General features: G+C 41.2%; 1 long non-coding RNA gene across 1 annotated transcript; it reads right to left on the reverse strand.

Moving 5' to 3' along the window:
* Positions 1-7,429: 7,429 nt before the first annotated feature.
* LOC123522557 lies at positions 7,430-11,824 on the reverse strand. Its single transcript, XR_006680806.1, has 3 exons — positions 11,703-11,824; positions 8,152-8,200; positions 7,430-7,722 (listed from the first exon to the last, which is right to left on the reverse strand). It is a non-coding gene; the product is annotated as an uncharacterized LOC123522557 (long non-coding RNA).
* Positions 11,825-12,727: the final 903 nt, after the last annotated feature.

Here is a 12,727-nt window from a genome sequence, read left to right on the forward strand (position 1 = left end):
TGGGGTGAGGTGATGCCAGATCATGTGTCATCTTTGTAATCATGGGCATGTTGCATCCATCACTGTGGCTTTGTTGTGTCAGTCCATTTCACGGAAAGTCTCCCAGCATCTTGTGGACTCTCTGCTTTACTCAATGATGTCCTCATGTCCAAAGCAAGTACGTTACCTAGTGTTCTGCTATAATCCATAAGGTCTGCATTGACTAATGTTCAGAAATATATTGACATGGCTTTCTTCTTAACTGGTTTTTGATTGGAAGCACTACTGAAACCTGTCCATCACGGGTAGACTCTGCCAGGGACGTAGTTGTCAACATCTTAGTCACACACAAAGAATCACAGCAGGACAAACTGACAGACAGGTGGTAGGCTAGTAGGCTAATGAGAATGAAATGTAGGCAATTTCAATTTAGTATTATATAAAAAGTACTCCCTGCTTTCCAATTATTTGGGTTTTTCCTCCCTTAATATTGAATCCTTGAAAAAGTTCACAGATTGAAAAATATTTGAGAATAACCAAGAATGATCTCCTGTGGCTGAATCTATCAAGAATCCCAAGGAGGCAAAAATAGTAATAAATAATTGATTAAAGCAAAAACCAGGAAATAAGAATCCCAGGTTCCTTATGATATCCTTATCTGTGAAATATACTTTTATCTCTGACTGTGTTGGAGAAATAAATACTGAGCAAGTATAAATGCTATTTTTTAAGTATGTGTGATATTAAATCAGATCACTGTAATTTTTCTTTCTTTTTTTTTTTTTTACAAAAAGCCCAACCATCCTTCTAGAATGAAGAATTTCCCACCTCTTTTATGTTGTTGCATAGATTGGAGTCTGCCCTGTGAGAAATCATTGAAAAGATTGTGTTCTGTTCAATCTTTTCTCTAAGACACTATATTTTCTACCAACATTAGCCAAAGAATGAAATTAATTTCAACCCAAAATATAGGACCTGAACTTTTTAGATCAAAGTTCTTGCTGACAGCATTTTTTCATATTTCTCTTCTGGGAAGAAAATAACTATATTGCCATTTCAGAAATCATAGTAGTCTGTATTACTACCTGCTGGTCTTTCCTGTTACCCTGTTAAACAGAACTTCCCTTTTCTTTGCCTGAGGCATTCTACCGGTATCCCAAACAGCTGGCTAGACACGGGTCACCTAAAGCTCTGGGCCAGATTCCGTGTTTCCCTGACTTGGGTTGTGCGCTGAGAACATGAGCAAGAGCCCCTGGCTTCCAGGATGCCTTACAGAGGAGAGAGAACGGGGGCCTTCCAGAGGAGAGAGAACAGGGGGCCGTAGACAGGACAGTGGATGGAAACTGCAGTAAACTCGCTGTTGGCCAGGCTCTACCTCCTGTGTGAGCCTGGCTAAGTTACCGAGTTCTCTTGACTGACAGCTTCCCGAATTGTAGAATTCATTTTCTTTTTTGACATTTGTGACATTGATTGCAGTTCCTACAGTGTAATAATACTCTTCTCAGTTCCTTCCTGTGTTTACCATTTCCATTTGTCCTGTTCTGTCCCGCCTGATTGCTGAGCTTTATCCCTGGGGAAATGCTGTCCTTTCGACTTCATATGTTTCATTGTTCGAAGGAGTCTCTGGTGTTACTGTTCACCGTATAGGTTGGTCTGTTGTTTGACTCAAAGCTAAAGTTAGGAGATGAATTCAGTTCCAGTACTGAAGGGTGTCTAAGGGACACTGTCGTTGGGGTTCTACCAGTCTCTATGCGTAATTGCTTTTTAAAAAATGTTGAGTATCGCTCCATATATTTCTCCCTCTCTAAGACCTCCTATTGTGATCCCTTTCAGAGCCGTGGTAGCCTGACACCATTTCCCTGTTCTGGTCTAAGGTTCATGTGCTCCATCAGTCCTTTGGATTAATTGTTTCCTTGGGTCTTTTATTTTCTTCGATCTTTGCTTAAGGCAAGGAGAGATTAATAGGTTCATTTTAGATGGGCCCTCACAAGCCTTTAAGACTCCAGAAGCTACTCACCAAAATAGGATGTAGAACATTCTGCTTGTGAACTATGTCGGTTGACCTTGGTATCCCCCCAAACTGTGATCCCTGAGCCCCTAAGTCCATGACTCATTCCTTCAATGTATTTAATATAGTTAAGAAGTTTCCATAACTTTCCCCCCGTGTGTTCTTCTATATTCATGGATATATTACAGAACATATGTCAAAACATCTGTCCAAACTATGTATCTTCGTGGCATAGGTCCACTCACCTTCCCACCTCTTTTCAGTGTGCCTGTCTATCGGTATATCTGTTCCCAGATTACTGTTAGTGCCATTGCAGGCTTGGGTATGTAATACTACATGCTTTTGTTGCCTTTAATACTTGTGCTCCCCCCAGTGCCTCCCTTTGCCTTATCATTTTGTGTCACCTCCCCATTCACTGCATTTCACACAATGCAAATTTATCTTCTGGTTAGTGATTCTTCCCTCCCTTTCCCTTCCACCTCTGGTCACCTTTAAAACAAGTTTGTTTCAGTTGGTAAACCTTATTTGAATTGTTACAGTAGTAGTCTCAGATAATATTTGCCTTTAGTGATAGACTGATTTCACTCAGCATAAGACTTCTAGGTTCATCGATACTACGAGGTGTACTCAGATTCATCCTTATTGATTATAATTGATTCATGTTGTATAGTATTTCCTTGCATATACATTCATTCTATGATGAACATTTAAATTATTTCTATCTTTTTGCTATTATGAGTAATGCTTCCGTGAACATGGATATACATCTGTTCCTGTCATAGCTCATATTTAGCTAGTGTGTATTTTTAGTAGTGAGATATCTGGTGTTTCTATTTACAATTTTTAAAGAAAGTACCATACTGTTCTCCACAGTGGTTCTACCATGAGTGCTCTTATCTCTCCATACCTCACCAACATGTGTTTTCTGTTCATTTGAACTTTTCTATTAATGCTGGAGTGAGATGATACCTCATTATTATTTTGAGTTGCATCTTCTTAATGGCTAATGGCCACCACTCATCTGTCCGCTTGTGTGTGGCTGTGATGCTAGCAGCTATGTCGCCTGTATACCAGTATTTCAAATACTAGGATGTGTCATCTAAGGTTAATAGGTTTCAGTAGAACTTCCCGACTGAAAAAGGATCACAAAGAAGGATACACTATCCATTTCGGAGGCAATAGCCACTGGAAACCCTATGAATAGCAGCTGAACATTGCCATGTACAATCCCAGAAAGGGAGGTTGTACGGCAATCAGTATCCTCGTATGACTGGGGAAGAGTTACCTCCTCAAAGTAGAGTTGACCTTAGTGACATGGGGGAGTCAGGTTTTAGGGACCTTCATGTGCTGGGTTGGGGGGGGCATGACAACATGAGAAGAAACAGCTATAAGCAACCACTAATAATCAGAACATGGAATGTACGAAGTCTGAAGCTAAAAAAAACTGCTGTTGTTGTATCCCTTCACCATACTTAGCCAATCTGTGTTCTCAGTAAATCTTCCAAGAAGCTGTATTATAGGAAGAAGAATGTGGCATCAGGATGAGAGGAAAATTTACTTACAACCTTGCTTGTTGAAAGTGAGGAGAACCTGAATCAAGGACTATAGACTTCAGTAAGGCTTATAACTCAATGTAAAGGGTACCAAATAAGTCTCACAACTGGCCAAATAGACATAATGCCGGTAAGAGGAGAAAATGCTGAGATGGTCAAGGATTTCATTTTGCTTGGATCCACAGTCAGTACTCATGGAAGCAGCAGTCGGGAGATCAAAGATGTATTGCATTGGACAGATTTGTGGCACAAGGATTCTTTCAAGTGATGTTACTTTGAGGACTAAGATGCTCCAGACTCAGGCCATGGTATTCTCAACTGCCTCAGAGGCACGTGCAAGTTGGACAATAAATACAGAGGACCACAGAATAATTGATGCGCTTGAATTATGGTGATGGGAAAGAATATCGAATGGACTGCCAGATGAGCAAATACATCTGCCTTGGAAGAAATGCAGCCTTCACATACCTTGATATCCAGGAAAGGACATCATGCTTGGTTCAGTAGAAGGTCAGAGGGAAAGGTGACAACCCTCCACAGATGGACGGACACAAGGTCTGCAGCAATCAGCTCCCGCATAGCATAGTTGTGAGGACGCACAGGACTGCGGAGTCTTTCATTCTGTTGTCCGTGGGTCACCCGGTTGGTACCAACTTGAGGGCCCCTAACAACACTGACCTCTAATAATGATTCTGTGGGCTCCGTACACATGGGACCGCTGAGTGCACTGCTGGTCATTGAAGCCCACCGGCCCCTCTAACACAGAGAGATTAGGCTGTCTGCTTGCATGTGAGGCTAGCAGAAACCGTATATATCATCATTGGGAATCTAAATGGATTAAAATGCTGGAGGGTTTGGTTTACTTTTTGATTTAATGGCTAATGATGATGAACATTTCTTTATTTTTTAAAAATCATTTTATTGGGGGCTCATACAACTCGTATCACAATCCATCCATCCACGGTGTCGAGCACATTTGTTGCCATCATCATTTTCAAAACATTTTCTTACTACTTGAGCCCTTGGTTTCAGTTCCTTACCCCGCCCCACCTTCCCTCCCGAACCTTTGATAATTTATAATTATTATTTTTCCATGTCTTGCACTGTCTGATGTCGCCCTTTACCCCCTTATCTGTTGTCCATCCCCTTGGGAGGGGGTTACAGGTAGGTCATTGTGATCAGTTCCCCCTTTCTCTCCCCACTTTCCCCTTCCCCTCCTGGTATGGCTACTCTCAATATTGGTCCTGAGGGGTTTATCTGTTCTGTATTCCCTGTGTTTCCAGCTCTTAGCTGTACCCATGTACATGCTCTGGTCTAGCCAGATTTGTAAGGTAGAATTAGGGCCACGATAGTGGGGGTGAGGAAGCATTAAGGAACCAGAGAAAAGGTGTGTTTCATTGGTGCTATACTGCACCTTGAGTTTTTGTTCTGGGTCTTTGATACCTGATACCTGATGGAGGCACGTTTCTTTATGGTGTTTAGTGGCTGCCTGAATGACAACTTTGATGAAGTCATCAATTAGTAGACTTTCTTGTTGTTGCTGTGTTTACGTTTTCTATACGTGTTAGCCACAAGTTGTTGCAGAAACTTTTCCCAAGTGTGGAGCCTCTCTTTTCACACTGGGTAAATCTTTTGATGCACATAAATGTTTACATTTCAGGAAGTCCCCGCTATGTAGTTGCCATTTTGTTGTTAATTAGGTTTAGGTTTTACACTTAGCTCTCTGAATTCATTTTTGTATATGGATTCTATTACATATTGTTTATCAAAATAATTTGTTAAAGAGAACGTCTTCTTTACTTAATAGCAAAAAAATTTGACCTTTGGTCAATGATCAGCTGTCTAAAAATAGATGAATGTACTTCTGTGTTCTGATTCTGTTCCATTAGTCTATTTGTTTGCCATTTTACCGATACCAGGCTGCTTGACTACTATGGTTATTTAGTATATTGTGAGAATGGGAAGTGGAGGCCTCCTACTATGTTCTTTAGTTGTGCTTTGCTTTATCCTTTTCATATAAGGCGGTTATATGAACGATGGTGGGATCTGGGTTGTGCTGTACTATATCTGTAGGTCACTTTGAGCAGTGCTGACAGTTTTACAATGTTAAGGATCCCTACCCATTAGCATGATACATATATATATTCCCATTTATGTAGGTTTCTTGGTTTCTTATAGTGTCTTATAGTTTTCTTTGTGTCTTTTGTGATATATATATATCTCCCAAGTATTTAACTTTTGGGGTGGCTCTTGCAAATGGTATTGTTGTCCTAAGCTCATTTTTCAGAGTTATTCTTGTTAGTATAGAGAAATCAGCATGGTTTTTGTATGCTGATCATGTACCTTGCCAGTAGGCTTAATTGTTAGTTCCAGTAGTTTTCTTACTGAGTCGCTGAGTGTTTTTATGCATAGGATTATGTCATCTGCAAATAGAAATAATTTTGCTTCTTTGTCAATTTGGGTGCCTTTTATTTCTCTTTCTTGCCATATTGCTCGTGCTTGGACTTCTTGTGCAGCATGTTATATGAGTGGTGATAAAAGGCACTCTTCTCTGATTCCCTTCTGCAAGGGGAATAGTTTTAGTTCCTCTTTGTTAAGAATGATGTTGTCCTTTTTTTTAAAAATAGGGTGAAGCAGAATGGTCACTAGAATGGGATAAAGTAAGAGTTGAAGCCCTAGAATAAGCAACTCAGAAGAGATGTACTAAAGCCCTTTCAGTACCCTAATGAAGGAAATTGGACCAGTGCTTAGACTTTGGAGAATGACATACATTCAAAATGGCATGACTGGCTACCATCTTTGAGCCGGGCACCCATATTTTTTATTTGACCATGGAAGAGATTCAGTTGCTATGCACACACATGCTGTGCTTTCTAAACAGTAGATTGAGTTTCCAGCAGGGCAGAGACTAATATTATTTCCTACACTAGTTATCATCCTGTCATCCCGGCTCACCTACATTTTACACATTCTGTTCTTTCCAATTTCACTGCCAGCCAAGATCGAGCAGGAAAGAACTAGTTGGAAGCCCTGAAATAAGCCCACAATCATGGTGGGAAGCGTAAACACCTCTTTTCGAGAACCATAGATCAAATAGAGAAATCAATAAAAACAGAAGCTCTAAGAAGCACTGTCAATTATTTTTACCTAATTGATAATTATAGGCCACTGTGCTCCACAATGGCACTGTACTATTCATTCCAACACCTGGGACATTTACCAACATTGCCCAGGTGCTGAATTGTCAAGCACGTTTCAAAGAACTAAAATCATACAGTGTGTGCTTTTGACCTGAGAAAATTAAGTCAGAAATGAGTGATGATAGATAAGACAGACAGATAGACAGAAAATGCCCAACTTGTTGGAATTTCAATATTCCATTTTATATAACTTACTGGTTAAAGAAAGCATTTCTTTTTTTTTTTTTTTAATTAATCAATTTATTGGGGCTCATACAATTTAAAGAAAGCATTTCAATATATATGAGACAAAATTTTCAAATCAAATGATAATTACAATTTGTGGTTTCAAATTCTAACTAAACAAGCGCTCCTGAAGTGTGTACTCCTGATTAAGGCACTTTGAATGCTAACTAACTACCCCTAGGGTGTAAATTAATACTAACCCACATATATTACACTATGTATGATGAGAAAGGCCTATATATTTAAGTAAATTATTGACGGCATAACAAGATTGTAGATAATTACCTCAATGCCAGGTTTTTTTCAATGAGATTTCCAATTATTAAGAAAAAAAGCAACACATAAGTGAAGCTATTTTTAGAGACATATTTAATCTAACATATCTATCTCAAAATGATGCAATTGCCTGGATAATTCTTAGGTGATTTTCAACATCCAAATATCACTTATTTATCCATCAAATCCCCATCCTCTATTTCACTGTGCATTTCTTGTCCGTGCAGAAGTTTCCCTAAAAGCAGAGAGACGATGGGAAGGAGGAGACCCTGGCCCGCCACACTTGATAGTGTCATATTCTCAGCCCAGTGGCTTTAGTGTGGCCAGAGAAGCTGCAAATTGAATTGGAGAGCTCAGGGGTACTGCAAATGATGAGTCAGCCGGAGAAGGAAGTTATCACTGGTGGCCCCATGTGCTTCATTGGAAGCAGTAGAATATTATTGTTTCCTCTTCCAGCAAAAATCCTTCACCGGAGAGGCAACTAGGTTAAGAAAGAACATGCTGAAAACAGAGTTTCTGATCCATAACTGAAAACTGTCCACAGCAACTCCCAGAAAATGTGGGATGGAAGAAAATACAGCCGTCGGTAATCTTGCAGAGTCGTGCATAGGCAAGGGTATAATTCGTTGCTGCTAGATTTGATAGCAATTTGTCATGCATACTGAACGTGTTTCAAGAACACAGAGTGTAAATCTGTATGGACCGTCAGATGTTCTTCCTCTCAATAATATTGTCAGTAATATTTTATTTTCTTTTATCTGGAAATTTCTAGTTGCCTGTGAGCAAAAGCCAGCCTTGACTTACTGCCTCTGGGTTCTGCTTCTTTATGAAGCTGCATCTGAGGCAGATTATAAAGATGAGGGGTGGGCGGGGTTAATTCCATTTCCCCTCATTCCACTTCCTTTCCTACCTGCATTTCTTTGACTGGTTCACCTTCTTCCTCTTGGGTCCAATCGCAGCTGCAAAAGGAAGAGGACAATCAGCAGATGTTCTTTAAGAAAAACAGAGGCCATTACCTTCATGAGGCAGCAAGTTGCCAAATGAGTAGTACTCTTCTAAGAAGAACATTGATTGCTCTTGCCCAAGTTTTTATCTGTACCACGTCACTCTCAGTTCAGTGCTAGCAAAAGGCTCATGTGACCTTCCCGCAATGAGGAAAGTGTGCGAGAACAACCCCAAACTCTGAGAATTCGGTCAGAGTCCTCAGTACCCAAATTGACCAAATAAAAGTGATCACTGGCCTGATAGCACATGCGCACGCTCCTGTGTGTGTGTGTGTGTGTGTGTGTGTGTGTGTGTTGGGGGTGGGTGCTTCCTTTCCTGTAGGGACTTTAAACATTTTACAAATGCAGAAACAAAATAAACAGCCCTGATAGACGATGATTAGTCAAAGCTACATGGTAACTCTAGAATAAAGCCAGAGAGAAACTTTACGTTCATTTTTCCAGGTATATCCTATGGGAAAGAAGGTAGACATTAGCTGACTTTATTTTTCCAGAATAAGCTAATTTGTCTTAAGTTTCTTGAGGTACACAGCATGGGATCCTGGGTTAGTTTATGGAGTATAATTAGTGTTACCCCTAAATGTTTCACTGGCAGATTTAGAAGGGTAAGGGAGACAAAAATATCATATGGTGTTGATTTGTGAAATAGCACATGTCTGCATTGCTTTCAGATGAGCTGTTTGATATCCAGGGCCTGTATAGGGGAAGGGTTTCCAAAAATTCATGGGGGGAAAATTACATTATCTTTTGATTCCATTTTTTTTTTTTCAAACTGCTTGAAGCGACCCCTTCTCTAGATCTAGTCAGCCAGCTTCGTTCGAGCCCACCCCATGTGTGGCAGAGTAGAACTGGGCTCCAGGGGGTTTCGGTGGCTTATTTTTCAGAAGGAGCGCAGCAGGCCTTTCTTTGGAGGTGCCTGTGGGTAGACTCAAACTTCCAACCTTTCACTTAACATCTGAGCACCTGATCATAGCCACCATCCAGGGATGACATTCTGGGCCCCAAAGGATGTACAACTAGACAGAAGCCTTGTTTTATTCAGGCTGGTAGGTTTGAATAAATGCAAGGTGACCGGTGCAGAATGAAGGCTTCTAAGGTAAGGTGACCAGATTTTAACATTGGTAAAGCGGGACACCATTGATAAAACTCATATCCTGGTGAAATACCACATGGCAGCCAAAAACTGTATACCCTAGCTCGTCATGCATTCTTTCCAAAAATCGGGACTTTTTAAAAACGCCATGGGATGCGGGACAAATTGTTAAAAATCAGGACTGTCCCGCCAAAAGCGGGGCGTCTGGTCACCTAATTCTAAGGGTGAAGTCTACCTCCCCAAGACTTCGCTAAGGAGTGAGAGCCTTGCATTCTCCCTGCTCTCTGACTTTCCAGTGCATGAGGTGCTTTTGGATTGATGAGCTGCATGTCCTGGGTTAGAATGTAAATCGCTCAGCTTTTGCTAAAAATCACCGGATGGTTTTAGGACGCGTGCATCTTAGATAGCCAGTCTCTAAATCCTGGAGCCGAGCATTCTGAGGCTTTCCTTCTAGTTCTGGGTTTCCTTCTGGAGAAAGTTGTTGACTTTCCCTGGAGAACTGAAACAGGAGGGCATTTCCCCAGGACACTGACCTCACTGACCCCCAAGACCTGGGAGTAATCAATGTCTCACTTCTTCAGCTACCAAAAGTTGATTATTGAATTTGTACAAATATTACTGGTCAGTGAGCCCACTTCATGAGTCCCACATGAAGCTCAAATGTGCTAAGTTTTTCTCATGCTGAGTACTGAGTTCTTCCAAGTTCAGAAAAATACAGTAGCTTGTTATAAAGCACGAAACCCATAGTATTGCAGCACAACCTATACAACAGGCTGAAAACTGTAAGTAACATATTAATAACACCTGGTGTAATACCTGTTAACATGCTGAGTGCCTTAAGCAAATTGGCAGGCCCTTCCTCTACTTTTGCCAATGATTTGTCAAAAGCTGACTTGGAGTTCCTTCTAAATTCTCAGAAGACTATCCAAAGCGAGGGAGCTCTGTAGCCCTCAAAGTTTACCAGCAAGGACTGGCTCCTGGCCAACTTGAGAAGTCAGGCTGAACTAGAGGGATTATGAAGGGCTGGGAAGGGACCTCAGGATGGCAAGATGCTGAATAAGGATGTGGTGAATTAATTGATTTGTGTCTTACACAAGAGTCAGGTGAGGTAAAGGTGACATTCCTTTCCTTCAATGGGCCCTGCTCTTTTCTTAGTCTCCGAGTATCTGGGGCTGTCTAGAAGGCTGTTTCCATCCCGTGGCAACTAAGGAGGAATCTGAATATTCAGAGCTGTGAAAGGAAGGCAGTCAATCGGTGTAATTTGCAGAGACTCCTGGGGGAGGAAGAGACTGTTTAGCACCAAGCAGGAAGAATTGTTAGGGGAACCAAGCCTACTTGGACTCAAAGCAAATTTTCATGAGATTGAATCAAAAAGTCTTGCAACTAAGGTGGTGGTTGATACATGCACAGGCACGTTTCACATAGAAAGATGTTTAAACACTGCTCTGCAATCAGTGGATGGCCACAGACAGGTGATTCTCTCAGTAATACACCTGGGTTGGTCTCATAAAGGTGCTGTAAATAAAAGCACGTTTTTTATTCCATGGGAGAAATCTGATTTTTGAGATCAGGGCTAATATCAAATTTTAAACAAGTGAACATCTTCCCAAATCTTTAAAAATGTTGAACAAGTTTACAGGAGTGCTGCCCTACATAAAACAATGGCATCTAGATAGATCAAGTACCTTCAGAAAGGTTGGAAATCTCAGAGGAGTCAAGAAAGGGAAGATTGTCATCCTCACGGGTAGAAGAAACTGTGGCTGACGTTCAGAAAGTTGTGGAAGAAGACCGTAGAATTCCCATTGATGCAATAGCTACTGAAATTGGGTTTTCACGTTGCTTGGCATTTTCAGTTTTAAGCAAATGACTTTGCCTGAGCAAGCATTCGGCTGGGTGGGTGCCACAAGCATTGGGCAAAGAGCTGATATTTCCTGGAGTCCTTGAGGAAGACTGGAGCTAATGAAGACAATTTTATGAAACGGACTGTTATTGGGGGCACGTCTTAGATTGATCAATCTGCTCCGGAAAACAAGGTTCAGGTAAGAGAGGTCAGTTCAGGAGGTTACAGGCAAATCTTGATATCTTTTCTTGAAGATCCTGGGATGATCCTGGGCGCTAACTCAAACGATTTTTAAGAAAATTGAAAACTGCACTGATGTTAAAAGGCCCAGGAAAATTGCACCCAGAAAATTGTTTGCCCCCCGACAATGCACCTGCTCATTCTTCAAGGGTAGCAAGGCCTGTCCTGTGAGAAGTTCATTGGGAAACCTTACCCCATCCATCCGAATCCCCCATCCCTTTCAGATTTCTTTCTGCTCCCAAGAACATCTAGAGAGAACTCAGTGTCAAAACGTCTGTTCTCACCTGCAGCAGCACACTGAAGCGGCCAGAGTCCTTCCGGGAACGATTAGGGAGATGGAAGCACCTCTTTCAGCAGTGTATAGATTTGGATAGCGGATAGGTCAGGAAGCAATAGTTTCCATTTTGATTGCTTTAAAGCTTTCTTATGTTGTAGCAATACTTTAAAAATTCTCCTCCAACTTCAGAGAGCCGAATGAAGGTTGAACATGATGGTGGGACAGGAGCAAAATAAGAAGAAATAGAGGAAAGAATTAGGAGGCAAGAGACATTTATAAGGTATACATAGATGCAGTATGTATGTAAATAGATTCATATATAACGACAGGGATATAGGTCTATGTACATATATTTATTTATTATTAAGGTAGCAGACCAACATTGGACCTCTACTCAAGCCCTCCCTCAATACAAGAGCTCTTAGTTCTCTGTGAGGCTCACCTGCCCAACATGACCACGGAAGACAAAATGGGTGCATAAGTTAACATGGTTAAGAAAGCTGATGGTGCTTGGCTATTAGAAGATATAGCGTCTGGGGTATAAAAGGCTTGAGGTTAAACAAGTGGCCATCTAGCAGGGAAGCAACAAAGCCCACATGGAAGAAGCACACCAGCCTGTGCGATCACGAGGTATCAACAGGATCATGTATCAGGCATCAGAAGACCCAAAACAAACAATCATATTGATGTGAACAAGGGAGGCTGAGTGGAGACCCAAAGTCCATCTGTAGACAATTGGACATCCTCTCACAGAAGGGTCACAAAGAAGGAATGAGTCAGCCAGGCTGCAGTATAGCATTAACAAAACACACAACATTCTCTAGTTCATTACTGCTTCCTGCCCCCAACTATCATGACCCAGTTCTATCTTAAAATCTGGCTAGACCCGAGAATGTACCTTGCTTCAGATAAGAGCTCTCGACATACACTGAATCCAAGACAGATAAACCCTTCAGGTACAGTAATGGTTGTAGTAATACCATGAGAGTAGAGGGAAGGTGGGGGGAGACAGGGGAAACTGATCACAAAGAT

This window comes from Echinops telfairi, unplaced genomic scaffold, assembly GCF_000313985.2.
Source record: "Echinops telfairi isolate 266 unplaced genomic scaffold, ASM31398v2 ScPeMD7_7424;HRSCAF=8462, whole genome shotgun sequence".
Lineage (NCBI taxonomy): Eukaryota > Metazoa > Chordata > Mammalia > Afrosoricida > Tenrecidae > Echinops > Echinops telfairi.